General features: G+C 36.3%; 1 protein-coding gene across 1 annotated transcript in view; it reads right to left on the reverse strand.

Moving 5' to 3' along the window:
* Positions 1-1,157: 1,157 nt before the first annotated feature.
* The window catches only part of LOC134651525 (large ribosomal subunit protein mL38), a 253,231-nt gene continuing 239,061 nt past the window's right edge, over positions 1,158-15,327 (reverse strand). The window contains exon 6 of the mRNA XM_063506638.1: positions 1,158-1,171. The gene's annotated coding sequence lies outside the window, so the exon portion shown is untranslated. The remainder of the gene's footprint in view (positions 1,172-15,327) is intronic.

Below are 15,327 nucleotides of genomic sequence, written 5' to 3' on the forward strand. Positions count from 1 at the left end.
CCTTACTTTACCTGCCATTAATTATCGCCGCCTTTTAAAGTGCATACCGGCGTAAAGATGACAATTCATAGAATGAATAACATTTTTTATTTTTACAAACCAACAGGAACCGGTCTCTTTAGAAAGTTATTTCCTGTATAACTCCGCACAAAATTTTTGCCAAGCCAAGCAATAATTTAGTTTATATTTCTTTATAATCACTTCCTTACACATTCGGGTATGTGTGCACACTAAAGACGTTGAAATAAGATTCCACCTTTAGTGAGCAATCTTCGGCAAAGCAGCGTCCCAGCGTGGCGCCTCATTTCCGAACAGGAAGCTCCCACTTTGCTGCAATGGACAGGTAAATCACGTGTGATCCACACCAAATAACTACAGGATATGAGTTCCGAATATTATGGCAAAGCTAAAGCTATTTCATGAGCTATTGAACTATTTTCAAAATATAGGTACCAATACCAATGTTATTTTAGGTTTTGTGTTAGGTTTTTCTTCCATTCATAAATATAAATATACTTATTTTGCCATAGAATACCAACATTCAAATAATAGTCGCACCGGAACGATATTACAGTTAATTTGACCATAGTTGGGATCTTTATGACTATTATATACATAGTAAGATGGTTTTACGGTATCTTATAAAATAGGTGCCGCTACGATAAATACGAGAATAGACGACGCTGGCAGCAGTTTCTTCATAGTGTCAGTTTTTAACACTAGTAGCCTTATCTTTCATTTTTAGGGTTCCGTACCCAAAGGGTAAAAACGGGACCCTATTACTAAGACTCCGCTGTCCGTCCGTCCGTCCGTCTGTCACCAGGCTGTATCTCACGAACCGTCGTGATAGCTAGACAGTTGAAATTTTCACAGATGATGTATTTCTGTTGCCGCTATAACAACAAATACTAAAAACAGAATAAAATAAAGATTTAAGTGGGGCTCCCATACAATTTAACAAACGTGATTTTTGACCGAAGTTAAGCAACGTCGGGCGGGGTCAGTACTTGGATGGGTGACCGTTTTTTTGCTTGTTTTGCTCTATTTTTTGTTGATGGTGCGGAACCCTCCGTGCGCGAGTCCGACTCGCACTTGGCCGGTTTTTATTTTTGAAACACGAATGACGAACCTTTAGATGATATATCTTTAGATATAACTTTTTTTTACTAATCTAGATTAAAACTTATCAATCCAGCTCCAGCAGCGATATCAACTTAAAGTATAGTATAGATAGTGCGGCACAAGGAGTAAGTTTTCAAAGTTTGGATTGTAGTTAACTTGAAGTCAAGTAAGCGCTTTTGAATATAAATACTAAGCAACTTGCTCAGCAGCTGCAGTTTTTGAACTTGGCTTGGACTTAAGTTTCTGTGAATTTTGACGTTTATTGTACAGTCGAAGAATTTAATATCCGACCCATTTCTTACCTTGTCACAGTGACAACCAATATGAAAGTCTCTAGAGACCTCACTGTGACAAAGTACATAATGGGTAAGAAATTAAATTGTTTGACTGTGTGTAATTTTAACCAAGTTTCATAATCGTAATTCAAGGTTTTGGGTGCTGGAATAAGCTCCAAATGTGTTTCTGCTTTTACATCAGATTTTACCTATTTTTTGGTTACATGCCCGTACTCTTAACCCCAGGGTATGAAGATGACATTAACAATTTAGTAAATTTACCCAGAAAGGGTCAATGCAGAAGAAATGATTTGAATCTAGAATCTCGGCAGACCACAAGGCGGCCGCAGCGTTAGATGGAGTTTGAGATAGGCGCCGTCGCTTCGGAACGTCAAATTGCTTATACCCTCTTATCGCCAGCCGCGATAAAAAAGTAATTTCTTGGATATTTTTTTTTTTAAACGTTATATAATCGGTCTGGCTCTTCAGAGAAATTGAATAGAGGAAATTTAATTTATGGAACCATTCGTTTAAAGGCACGTAAGATTTTTTTTAAATTAGTTATATTACATGATGTTGGCACATTAGGTACAAGACAACATCTGACAAATATTCACACAGGAAAATTAATAGGTACCTAGCAGCAATACTTAATTCCATCATTGCTGCATAACATCAATAGGTAGTCTGTCGTCCATTTCTAGCAACACTGAAAATATTGTATAGTGTGCCGGCTAGGGCTTCCAAATACCGGACTTCTCACAATACCGGTATTAATACCGAAACTGTCTTCATCAATACCGGGATCCCGGGATCCCGGTATTGGATATGAATCGCTTAAAAATATATAGTTTTATTAAAAAGGGGAATTAGAAAGGCTCACTGGAATACCAGATATGTCCTAAAAGCTATTACAACAATAAAAAATCAATGCCGCCATCTGAAATAATTTTATTTCACACTCCAGGTTGGCAATAATTTTATCCAATTTGTTGACTTCACTTCACCAGTCACATTTGTAGTCCAACTTAACCAACCAGACAACATTTTTTCAAATTTCCGTCAAAATTGGTTTGCCATTATTACAGTTATCCTTGCTCTTTCGTTTTATTTTTTGATAAAATTATAAGAACTAATTATGTTAATGTTAATGGCACTATCATCATATTCAGCACTCACATAACTTCAGGATTCATCCACCACCAACCACCAAATATTTATCTGACGCATAGGCATCGATCTTGTTTCAATAATAAAATGCGGGCTAGAGACCAGTTAGAGTTAGACCAAGTAAAGTCTGCAACGATTTTGATAGCATACGCAGTACGCAGTGCAAGTGTTATTTGTACGTCATAATTTCATAGAAGTTTGACGTTTGATATAACACTTGCACTGCGCGTGCTATCAAAATCGTTGCAGACTTTTCTTGGTCAACTCTAGATGCGTCTGACGTTTAGTAAGCTTTTTGATACAGCCGAATATAATGGATTTAAAGGGTTTATACTGAGCATTTCCCTCATTTTTTAAATACCGGGATCCCGGTATTGCCTTTAAAAATACCGGTATTGAAAAATGCGTTTAAAAAGACGGGATCCCGGGATCCCGGTATTGGAAGCCCTAGTGCCGGCCTATTATGGATGGTTTTATCCACGTGATAAAATAACTGTCACTTTTTAACACCACGGGACAGAAAGCGATGGACACCGTTTTATCACACTGACACGTAGACAATAACGACCATCATGTCCGTACAGTTTCAATTATTAATGTTAATTAAAAATTGTTGAAAAGAAACACAATGGCTTAGCGATCTTTCACCCTGTACTACTTAATTATAATATTTACTATTCATATCTAATAACAACTAGCGAGAAAACAATAACAGGTATTTTTCTTATTTATACCATATCTCATAGAGGTTTCGATTAAGCCCTGATGAATGATGAATATTATATTCGTTAACAAAATAAGTCGTCGATTAGCGACATAACAAGAAGACTAACGATGTCCTTCCTGATTTAACAAAACCATTTCCGCCACTTGGTCTTGGTTTTCCCTGTCTGTTACCGGATATCAGGACATGATAAATACCCGGGGTTAATTACTGCTCGGACCACGGACAAGATTTAATGGAACAATTTAACTCGGAACCTTTTTCGGAAAACATTTTAACATAATAATTTGGAGCACGAGTTTTAACTACGACGTACCTTCTTTTTTTAGAGATTAACTTTCACGTTTTTAGTAGAGGCTCCTGGGAGGCTATTGTAAATTTTGAATTTTTTGTGTAAGGGCAAAACGTGGAAGCAAAAGTGTTTGAATCTCGGTTTGGGCACTTAATACATGTGATGAGCAAGCAGGGTTATAACAAACAAGATGTCAACTGTACACAACTTTGGGAACAAATCAAATTATTTTGATAATTTTTTTGATTTGTGTTTCTTAAGTAGTCGCACTACTATATATAAATTATAAACTAAAATAGATGTCATATATTAAATAAAAAGTGACGAAGCCCTCCAGTGGTGAAGGCCGGATGTATGACATCTATTTCAGTTTATAAGATATCAACTGATTTGTTTTTATGGCCCGGGTGACACAGGCCACATTCTAACCGACTTCCAAACGTAGGAGCAAAAAATGCATAGTCGGGTTGCAGTTTTCCTAACGCTTTACTTATTTTAGTAGGTATCTAAAAGTCAGTATTTGAAATCTAAATAAATTACAAGAAGAGCCAAAATATCGACAAAAAATGTTTACTGCGGCATATAGTTACTAATTTTAACAAACATTTGCAAAGTTAAAGGAAAATATTTTGAAGTATGTTTTGTTTTAGTTAAATGAGTTTTGTAAAGAAAATATCCTTAAAAAATCTAAGTGAAAGTATTTTTGGGCCAACCTGTTCCGTTTTCTGCCATGATAAGATTAGTTGTTAAGGCATGGAATCTGAAACATCAATCGTAGAAGATAATGCATTGATAAATTCATGGTGCAGGATTAGAATCAATTTGATTCAAGTCCATTAGGATAACAGCGTGCAGGCAATTACCATAAATAACGTGTCAAATCTAAATTGCTAACCATTTGGACAATAATTCAAACTTAATTTAGGACGATGGCGGAAAATCCAACCAATTACAGTGTAATCCACTTGCGAATACGAAAGCCTAGGATGCTCTTTGGTGGACTGAATTTATTGAATGCTACTTGATGCACATTGTAAATTGGTGTTTTAAGTACACAAGGACTATAATGAAAACTTTTTTTAAACCAAGTTTAATATAGGCGGTCTGTTCAGGTTTGGATATGTGTTTCTTAACCATATGCAGCGATAATTCTGATCTTTGCCTTCCAATTTTATTGGACTGGTGGTATATAACCGGAGTCTGAGGACCTGGGGCCCGTTTCTCAAAAGCTTGTAACTTTTTTAATACAAGTGGAGGTCACTTTCTAACAAAAGCTGTCAAAAAGTGACATCCGCTTGTATTACAAGTTACAAGCTTTTGAGAAACGGGCTCCTGATGATGAGATCCGTGAGGAATTGAGGTAATTCCTTAATTTTTATATGCCCGTGCATGGGGATTTGGGTACTTTCATTTACAACTCATGCATTTATTTTTACGGAATTATGCAATTTTAATCTTAACTTTAAATTTGTAATGTACCTATTTAAATAAAAAGCACTCTTATATTGAAACAGTTAGCAATTCTGTTACATATTTTGTTTATGAATGTTATTTTCATTTTACACCTTTGTTTCAGTTTCTATTGAAACTATGAGACCGAGAAATATGAAAGCATTGCATTTATGATTTTCACTCATCATAAGTAAACAAAAAAAAATCCTTTCTCTTACAGACACACACGCTTGATTATTTTTTATGCAACTCGTTGCATCCTTGCTCGTAATTTTCAATTAGTTTTCTAGGAATCTCGCCAAATTTAGAATGGCTTTTTTCGCAAAGACAAAGCTTAACCATTGCAATTATTTTATTATGTTGATGTAGGTAATTGCAGAGCTTAAAGCTAGTAATATTAAGTTAAGTTTTAACCCATTAAGAGTCAAATGGTACCCTTAATTGTGCAAAAGAGCGTCAAAATATCGGCAAAAAAAACCATTTTAATATAGATGTGGTTTTATCAATATAATATTTTTACAGCAATATCCTGTAGCAGAGAATTAACTAAAGCATCACCGCGGGACATCCTAAACTTATTATTAAAATTAGAGACAACCTCGGAATCTACCCCCCTCTGGCCATCTTGACCTGAATTTTAATTAAAATCTGTGAAGTGCGACTTCAATAAGGAAATTTAAAAGCTAATTTTAGTAAGAGCCGTCTGCAATCTACACCCACTTGATTATTTTTGAGAGTATATTTACTTTTAGGGCCTATCTGCGAAATAATAATTCTGTATAACAAGGTTACCTGTCTACCGTAAGTAGGTAACATAAGTTGGAATTTTGACGGTCGGCCGATTATAAGAATTTATAAGTATTTCGTTTTTTTTTTAGAAATTAAATTGAATGGTAGTTGGTACTACGTACTTATAAGCGAAACACAGTGGCAACACCAGTCACATTTTTATGGAAACATGATTTTTATTTGCAAATATTTTTGTGATAGCAAGTATCAAAGTCAATAGAATAAAACAAGGTTGGCAAAGTGCGAAGTCAGTGGTGGAGGGAGAAGTAGTGCTGATTGTCACAAACACACGTAATCTTATAAATGTCGCATATTAATACTTCTAGGGGCAGTAGGGGCAGCCGTTGGAACTAATTTTACTCCATAATATTTAACGGAGAAAAACCCACAAAATGAGGGCAGCACCAGTCATGCACCTACCGAATAAGGAGAAGTTAAAACGTTATGTAGCGATGTTTGCGATATTCCAACTCAGGATTTCTTAGTTTAAACTACCTACTTAATACTAGTAAGTACCGTAAGCAAAACTGTCTGAGAGAGCTAGGAAGTTCGGGGTGCTCGCGGCTCGAGTGTACTCGGGATGTTGCGTGAGGGTTGCTTCAACTTTCCCCGTGTGATCAACGTTAGGGCTCAATATCTGGCCGAGCTCTGCTCGATAATATAAAAAACTCAAAAATCCGCGTTTTCCCACAGATAAGACCTAGCTAGATCGACTTTTCACCCCCGAAAACCCCTATATAGCAAATTTCACCGAAATCGTTAGAACCGTTTCCGAGATCCTCAAAATATATATAGGTAGGTACATATAAATAAATAAATATACAAGAATTGCTCGTTTAAAGGTATAAGATTTAGACGATGCGAGAACTCGAATGCGAGTTTCATTAGATTGCGTTATTTGATCGGTCGGCAGAATTGTTGTAACCTCAATGGGCCGCAATATAACTAAAAGCGCATGCGAGTTCGCACGCCGTCTAATGAGGCCTTAGTTAAGGGCGTTGTTACAATAACCGCACCAGAATGCAAATTTCTTTATCACATACACCTTCCGTTAGTTTAAATACACAATAACCACTGTTTATGTTACTTAGTTTCATTATTCATAACCAGTAACTATATAGCATTATTGAACAAAAAACAATTAGGTATTCATAAACAGTAACTAAGTATATAGTATTTTCTGAAATATTCCAAATCAAAAATGAACGAAGACTGAAACTTCTGTTAATCTTTTTAATATTAGGTAGGTACAAAGGCTGTCTTATAAAAAAAACAAAAATCATAATCCAGATATCCAATACATAAATTACGGAAAACTAGGTACCTATATTTTCCTTTTATAACTATCCGATGGAGAAAATAAATAAATTTATTATTTCTCCCCTGAACGTAATTTCAATTAAGTGGGAATATCCTCGAAGTTCTTAATTATTTTAATGAAACTCTGGTGTTAAATATTTTTTATATCCAAATTTAACGTAACTGTGACTTTTGACATTGTTAAATTATATTATAAAATTTACGTTACGAGATATTTAAAAATAGATATCGTCGTCATATTGATTCCAATAAAATACATGCTTAATGGGTTTGGTGCGAGCGGTCAAATGTAATGGAATGATCCTCTTAAGTGAATAGAAGCTAATACGGGCGCATTACAACGAGTTAAATAAATTGGAAGTAAATTAGAAGTCATTCTTCTCAATTACATTTCTTCATTTTCTAACTGAAAGTGTATTTTGTATATGTACTTTTTAATCACCGGTCAAACCTTTGTTCCGTATGTTTGAAGAATAGAAGAAAACATTTTCCGGAAATATCTTATTAAAATTAAATTAAAAAAGAACTACTTAGGTAATTATTCGATGTCTGACAAACAAACTATTGAAGTAAAATATCAGTCACGGTACTGATTATTAGGAATACTAATAAACAATGTGATTAATTAAAGAATAAGGATTGCGCTAAAGCGTGTAGGTACCGTAAAATGGGGTGAGTAGGCGCAAAACGGACATTCAAACCTCGATAACATTTTATTTTTACATATGCAAACTGAATGGTGTATATAATAAGTGTTCCGGACGTTTGTATTTTAGTTTTTATCTTATTTTGGGTAGTTCCATTTCATAACTTTGACGATAAAGAGGAAAACCCACCTCACCCCGTAGTGCCTCGTATTTGGGATGAGAGGGCTTTTCATACAAAGGTGATTTTGGAAGAATGTTGGATCGATTTTTTTTATTATGCGTATTACTATAGCTCCAATTTAAATTGGAATGCATTGTTTTTGTGGCAGTAGCCTTAAAAAAAGCGGCCAAGTGCGAGTCGGACTCGCCCATGAAGGGTTCCGTATTTAGGCGATTTATGACGTATAAAAAAAAAACTACTTACTAGATCTCGTTCAAACCAATTTTCGGTGAAAGTTTACATGGTAATGTACATCATATATTTTTTTTAGTTTTATCATTCTCTTATTTTAGAAGTTACAGGGGGGGGGGACACATTTTACCACTTTGGAAGTGTCTCTCGCGCAAACTATTCAGTTTAGAAAAAAATGATTTTAGAAACCTCGATATCATTTTTGAAGACCTATCCATAGATACCCCACACGTATGGGTTTGATGAAAAAAATTTTTTTGAGTTTCAGTTCGAAGTATGAGGAACCCCAAAAATTTATTGTTTTTTTTCTATTTTTGTGTGAAAATCTTAATGCGGTTCACAGAATACATCTACTTACCAAGTTTCAACAGTATAGTTCTTATAGTTTCGGAGAAAAGTGGCTGTGACATACGGACGGACAGACAGACGGACAGACAGACAGACATGACGAATCTATAAGGGTTCCGTTTTTTGCCATTTGGCTACGGAACCCTAAAAACCATCTCACCCCCCTTTCAAACCTTCTCTCCCCATTCATAACCCAACTGTCCCCGCGAAACCTACTCACCCCATTTTACGGTAAGAGATTACTTACCTACCAGTTACCTACACGCTTTAGCGCTTGAAGTAGATATGCAAGTCTATAACCATTATCACAAATAATAATAGAATTTATATTAAAACTGATTCTTGGCGAATTATACCAGGTGAAATGGTTAATTTGCTATTTGAAACGGCTAACCGTAGCCACTTGAAACTTAACGGGACATTTTTATCATTTCGGCCACGTTTTGTTTCACTCGCAAAATATGACCGCTATCGCGCCTCCTCGTAATGTCCGCATGGGGCGGGTGTATAAATTGGTCTTATCTACAATGAGAGCTACACACTCGTAGATACCTCACATAGATCCTCCATAAAAAAGGGATTTAAGCGCTCTTGCACAGGGTGTTATCCTTTGATTTCATTCGATTGCTCAATGATATTTACGTTAACAGAACTTATTGTATGGCATAGTTTTTCAAAATTAAATTTTGGGTTTATTTTATTCTGAATATTATCCAATGTCAACAATACATGACATGCCTAAAAATAAAATAAATACCTATATACTAAAATGCATTACTGAGGGCCCCCGCGGCATCGTACCAAAGATGCTGGCAGCATTTCTTCGCTGTATGGGTTGATGAGGTATAGCTTCTTTGTTATAGTAAATGTGAGCGTTCAAGTTTCATTGATGTATATGTATTGTCAAAACAATATAATAAAAAAGCTAATCTAAATACCTAATGGTTAATTACGATGTATATGTTGCTGTAAAACAGACAACACACTATTAGTTAAACCTAGTTTTAACTGGAAAGTTCAGTCAAAACTAGTTTCCGCAAAGGGCCTTAACGAAAACTAGTCTTGACTAATTATTAAACATAAAATTTAGTAAAGTGGCATCAGCGAGTAAAACAATATCAACAGTAGTGTAAAACGTTAAACATTGAAGTCATCGAAAGTTTCACCTAGTGGGTGAGCATCTATGTGCATAGAATACGGATACGGTCAGTGGCTGACAGTACTCGTATGTCTCGCACGGTTAGCAAACCAAACCACGCGATATGGCTATGAGTGAGCGTTTGCAATCGCGCAAGTAGGTACGTGATGTTTTAATTCTATATTTTCAGTGGCTAAATCCGTGATTGCCAATCGCTATCAGTTATTTTCAATGGGCTTTTGAAAATTTGAAACTGTCAAAGCCGAGTTGCCGATAATAACGATTGAAGACAGACAAGTTGTATGGCTGCAATACCAATATCACGAAAAGTAATAAGGTGGCCCGGGCCGGGGCGCCCGACACTTCAGTTTTCTATAGAAAGCATTACGTGATCACCGATCACCTGTCATAGAATAAAAAGTGTCGGAAGCCTCGTCCCGGGCTCGGATCGTTCTAGCGTGAGTCATCCTTTAGTTATTTTATTTATGTAGAAGAAGTTATAGATTACGCTCTTACATATTATGAACCTGTTTGATAAAATCTAATTCTTAACTTTTTGCAACTTATAGTATTAAGTTTTGCTTGATATATATACTCGTAATGTATACAGAATAAAAGGAAAATTATTAACCTAAATCCTAAACAAGTAGAATCCAAAACCTCCTCTGACACAAACTCAAACGCAATCTAGACGTGACCAAACTTGTGGATGCAGTACGAAGTCCATTTTCCTTTCAAAACGATCATGCCAAGTGGCGCATTCTCGGCTGCATTCAAGTGGCTATACTGGCTATATCAAGCGAGCCCTGGCCATGACAGCAAAGGGGTACAATCTTTTCGAGACAGTCACGACTTTAGATATTGTTTCTTTGTTAGTTTTTATTCCCCGTATATGTTTAGGCTTTTTAATTTTTCGATGTACAGTCAGCATCAATAGTAGCGAATGAAACAAAGAACCAAAATTATCTGCCATCATCGAATACTTTCCGGTTCCGTACCTCAAAAGGAAAAAACGGAATCCTTATAGGATCATTCGTGCATCTGTCTGTCTGTCTGTCCGATCATTCCCCGGAGTCCCCCCCCCTACCCTTTATCTCCGAAACTATTAGTGGGTCTAAAATTTTGAAAAAAAAAATACACAAAATAGTTCTTTACATATAGATGACAGGAAAACCAATTAGAAATGTGCAGTCAAGCATGAGTCGGACTTAATGTACGGAACCCTTGGAACGCGAGTCCGACTCGCACTTGGCCGGTTTGTTTTTATAGTAGTAGCTAGGGCTCCCGGTATCCGTGTTACACGCCGAAACGAATACCCGTGTTCTTAAGCCCGGCGGTGCTAAGAACACGGTTTACACGGAACCGCCGGGATCCGGATACGTCTCCAATAAACGTTCCCAAGACACGTTTCTCAGATACGTATCTCCGTTTACACGGGTACTTAACACCGGCCCGAACGGATCCGAAACAGGTTGAGCCGATCAATGCTCTAGGTCTGGGTATGTAAGGTCTAATATTGAATGTTGACTTCAGATGAACTCGTTTGGCGTACGATTTTTTTTAAATTATTTGTAACTGTATTGATATAACATATTTAGCCAACTATACAATATATTAATCGAAGTAGGTGTCCCTATCCTATAATGTCTACTATTTTTAATTTTAAACCTACTCGTACCTAGTTTAAATTAAAACCTTAATTAGGGTTCCGTACCCAAAGGGTAAAAACGGGACCCTATTACTAAGACTCCACTGTCCGTCCGTCCGTCCGTCTGTCACCAGGCTGTATCTCACGAACCGTGATAGCTAGACAGTTGAAATTTTCACAGATGACGTATTTCTGTTGCCGCTATAACAACAAATACTAAAAACAGAATAAAATAAAGATTTAAGTGGGGCTCCCATACAACAAACGTGATTTTTGACAGAAGTTAAGCAACGTCGGGCGGGGCCAGTACTTGGATGGGTGACCGTTTTTTTGCTTGTTTTTTTTGCTTGTTTTGCTCCATTTTTTGTTGATGATGCGGAACCCTCCGTGCGCGAGTCCGACTCGCACTTGGCCGGTTTTTTTTTACTATTATTGATTTTAAGCTAACATATTCATTATTAATTACATAATTAATATAATTATATTTCAATCAAAGAAATACATTTTATACATGTATAATTGTGTAAGTAATATAGTTTCGTGAAGAATAGATGTGCAGACAATACTACCTATATTAGTTAAAAATAACAATTAAGAAAATAAGTATGAATTACTTCGTGGTTATTTCTTATTATTATCAATTTACTGCTGAGCGAAAACAGCAAATCTGCCAACGACGCAAAAAAAAGTACACACAAGCGGCATTCGAAACGGATTTCACGCGAGAACCTTAAAAACCCATGCTACCTTGGTTACCTAGCGATTATATTGGTAAGAACATTAAGATAGATCTCAAAATTGGTAATCATTCATGTTCACTTGGGTCACTTTCACACGAGTGTTCAGGTAATAAATGCCGGCCGCTGGTGTTCCATTCATTAGAACGTGTTGTTTTCCAATACCCTTTTGTCTGATATCGCCGAAAACAAGTAGGTTCCCAAACCATTATCAGAACTGCCACAACCAATTATAAGCTTTATGTCGGTGTAATAAGATAAGGTGAACACGTCTACACAAGAAATTGTAACAAATGCAGCGGCAGATAGGTACACATGATTATTTATCAATTTTTACATGGTTTACTATAATACTTAATACCTAGATGCCTGGCTTACGTAAGTTAAAAAATAATACGATTAAAAAATACCTATACATTTCTTATTGACAGAATATTTATTCGATAAAATATACCTATTCGAGAAAACTCACACATACATTGTAGGTAATATCAGTAATATGATTGACAATTGATTGAATTTTAATTATAATTATACTTATAGGACTTATATCTACAGATTATTAAAAATATAAGAACTGTTTAATAATGTGCAATTGGTAAGAATATTGTAGGTATGTATACCTACCAGATCATGCATGGCCAATTTTTATCGTACAGTCTTCTCTTTATACTCTTTATTGCTTTTATTTTTTATTACTAGCACTTTATATTTATTGCTATCAAGCTATATAATAAACCATAAAGTATTAGTATTTGAAGTCTTATATAAAATACTATTTTGATAGTAGCATGTAGGTATACCTAATGTATTTCTAATTTTCTACTCATATTGCAACATTGCAAGCAAAAACTACCTGCTCCGAAAAGGGTTTTGTAAACCGTTTATTGAATTTCGACTCTATGAACCACGAAATAAGGTTAAATATGACAGAAACTCCTCATGAATCTTTTGTCTATTCATTTGTAGCTCTTAAGTACAGGCCGGTTCGTTCCTTCGCTACTCGTCAAGGACGTCTCCGGAGCCACGGGTAAATAAGATCCGTTTCTTCGAATACCCGTTTATCCGTGGGAACGGATCTTAATTACACGTTTCTTAATTACACGTGCGGAACGGGCCAGAAAACCGTGTACGTGTTATTCGGAAACGGGTATTCGAAACGTGTAAACGAAACACGGACTCGACCGCGAGCCCTAAGTAGCCAAAGTGTCTGCGGAACCCCTGCACTGAGCGTGGTCCAATGTGCTCTTGGCTGGTTTTATTACCTTACTAGCGAAGAGGGAAGACTGTTGTTTTACGAGTGTATGAATGTATGCCTTTATTTAAATATTTCTGTACATGTTTAGACATTAATATGAAATACTATTACTTTTCTGTGACTGTGATAGCCAAGCTAACCCAGAACCCTATTAAACTCCAAAATATGTATGTCGGAGCGAGACACCAGAAAGACGTATTGCAGCATTACAGTTCATAATTAGACGCCTGTAAAAGTCGATTAGCAATGTTTGACTATGTATTATTTGCTTGTAACGAAATAATGAAGCTGCGTAGTGAGTAACGCCACCATCTATTGGCGTATTATTGAACTAAAATGACAGGTAGAAGGCTTTGGAACGTCAAGATGTGTATCTTGAGTGAAGGTAGGCACGAGCAGGCATTTTTGTCGTTATGTTGGTAGACTGGTCAGGCAGGTTTACCAACTTGAATTGGAGGCGGGAGCCGTTGGCTCCGCCGCTGGAACTGGCTTCAGTCTTCTTGATCGGACCGCGCTAGAGATCGGACGTTAGCCAAGCTCGTGCCTAATTCGCTACGTTCCTGAAGGCTTACACCTGAAGGATTATTCTGAAAGCTTATAGATTCTCACGTTGTTTAACCGTTTAGCTAAGTGTTTTATTCCAAGTGTTATTTTGATTTCTTATGTGCCATTAGAAGCTTACTTTTGTAAAATAAAGATTTGAACGGTTTCATGTGATCTTTTTATTTTGATTTAAATAATTTTGGAATAGTGATTGGTCGTTGTGATTATTTAGTACTAAAATATAGTAGGCACTAGTATGGGTAACGAGTCTGAATGTTTATTTCATGCGTTGGTAGCATACCTACTATTTTGGCTGTGAAGTAATACATCTAGGTACTACCCCCACGCGCCCACCGCCATCGGGACCATCCGTCGCCGACATCAGCAAGTGGGATAGATGCGGAGTTTCATGTATTGCTTACACAGCCACCTGGGAGCGTGGTGTATTTCTGGTGACCTACATTCCATAATCTGGACACTTTGTAATGGTAAGCTCACGTGTCTTACCTTGATTGAATGGTGAGTGTAATTCATTATTTGGGGAGAATTATTGTGAAATTGCGAATTATGATTGGGGCGGTCGAACAGACTGGTCGTGACGTGACGTCATCTCTGGTATCGCCACGTTTCTTTACAATTAATTTTTGTAATCCATTTAGACCGAGGCGATCTCGAGTTATTTTGATTTGAAATCCATACTGTTAATCAAAACCAAGTATTAGCTATCGCGACGTGATATTATTTCATCGCTCACTTGTGAATCTACCCTCAATAATTGATTTGAAAATACAATTAATTTTTAAAATCCGTTGAAATCTAAGTGATCTTAAGTTATTTTGATGTGAAATCCATATTGTTAATTAAAATCAAATATTGGCTGTCGCGACGTGATATTATTTCATCGCTCACTTGTGCATCTACCCTCAAAAAATATTTTTTTTCATAAAAATACAATGCACCGTTAGAAATTGATCCTGCTGATTTGCCAATGCAAGCATTATGTAATCTTTACCCTGTAATGTTTAGTAATTAATAAAATTGCGACAAATTATTGCTCGTAATGCCGTGATAGATCACAAATCGTGTATACTATGGAAACATGAGCTACGCATATGAAAATTAATGTTACAGTGTCCTGCAGCCGGAGCCGAGCGAGCTTGCGGACGCCATTGCGCCCGTGATACAGAGGCGGCTGTGCAGTATCTTCTGTGCTGGAGATTTGGAAATAAAAGGACAGGTTTCGTTCTAATTGTTTATTAGTGAATTTTATTTTGAGTGTAATGGCGAAGCATAACAGTCGAACGTAACTAATAAGCTGTCACTTTTCGTATTGGCCCATTTACCGTGTTACTTATATTTGGAACACGTGTTTGTTTGTTCAGGGAATTAAATAAAACGCACTCATTGAAGTTTAAATTTTATTCTGAGATTTTTGAAGTCCCGTATACATTG

Source organism: Cydia amplana, chromosome 1, assembly GCF_948474715.1.
Source record: "Cydia amplana chromosome 1, ilCydAmpl1.1, whole genome shotgun sequence".
NCBI lineage: Eukaryota > Metazoa > Arthropoda > Insecta > Lepidoptera > Tortricidae > Cydia > Cydia amplana.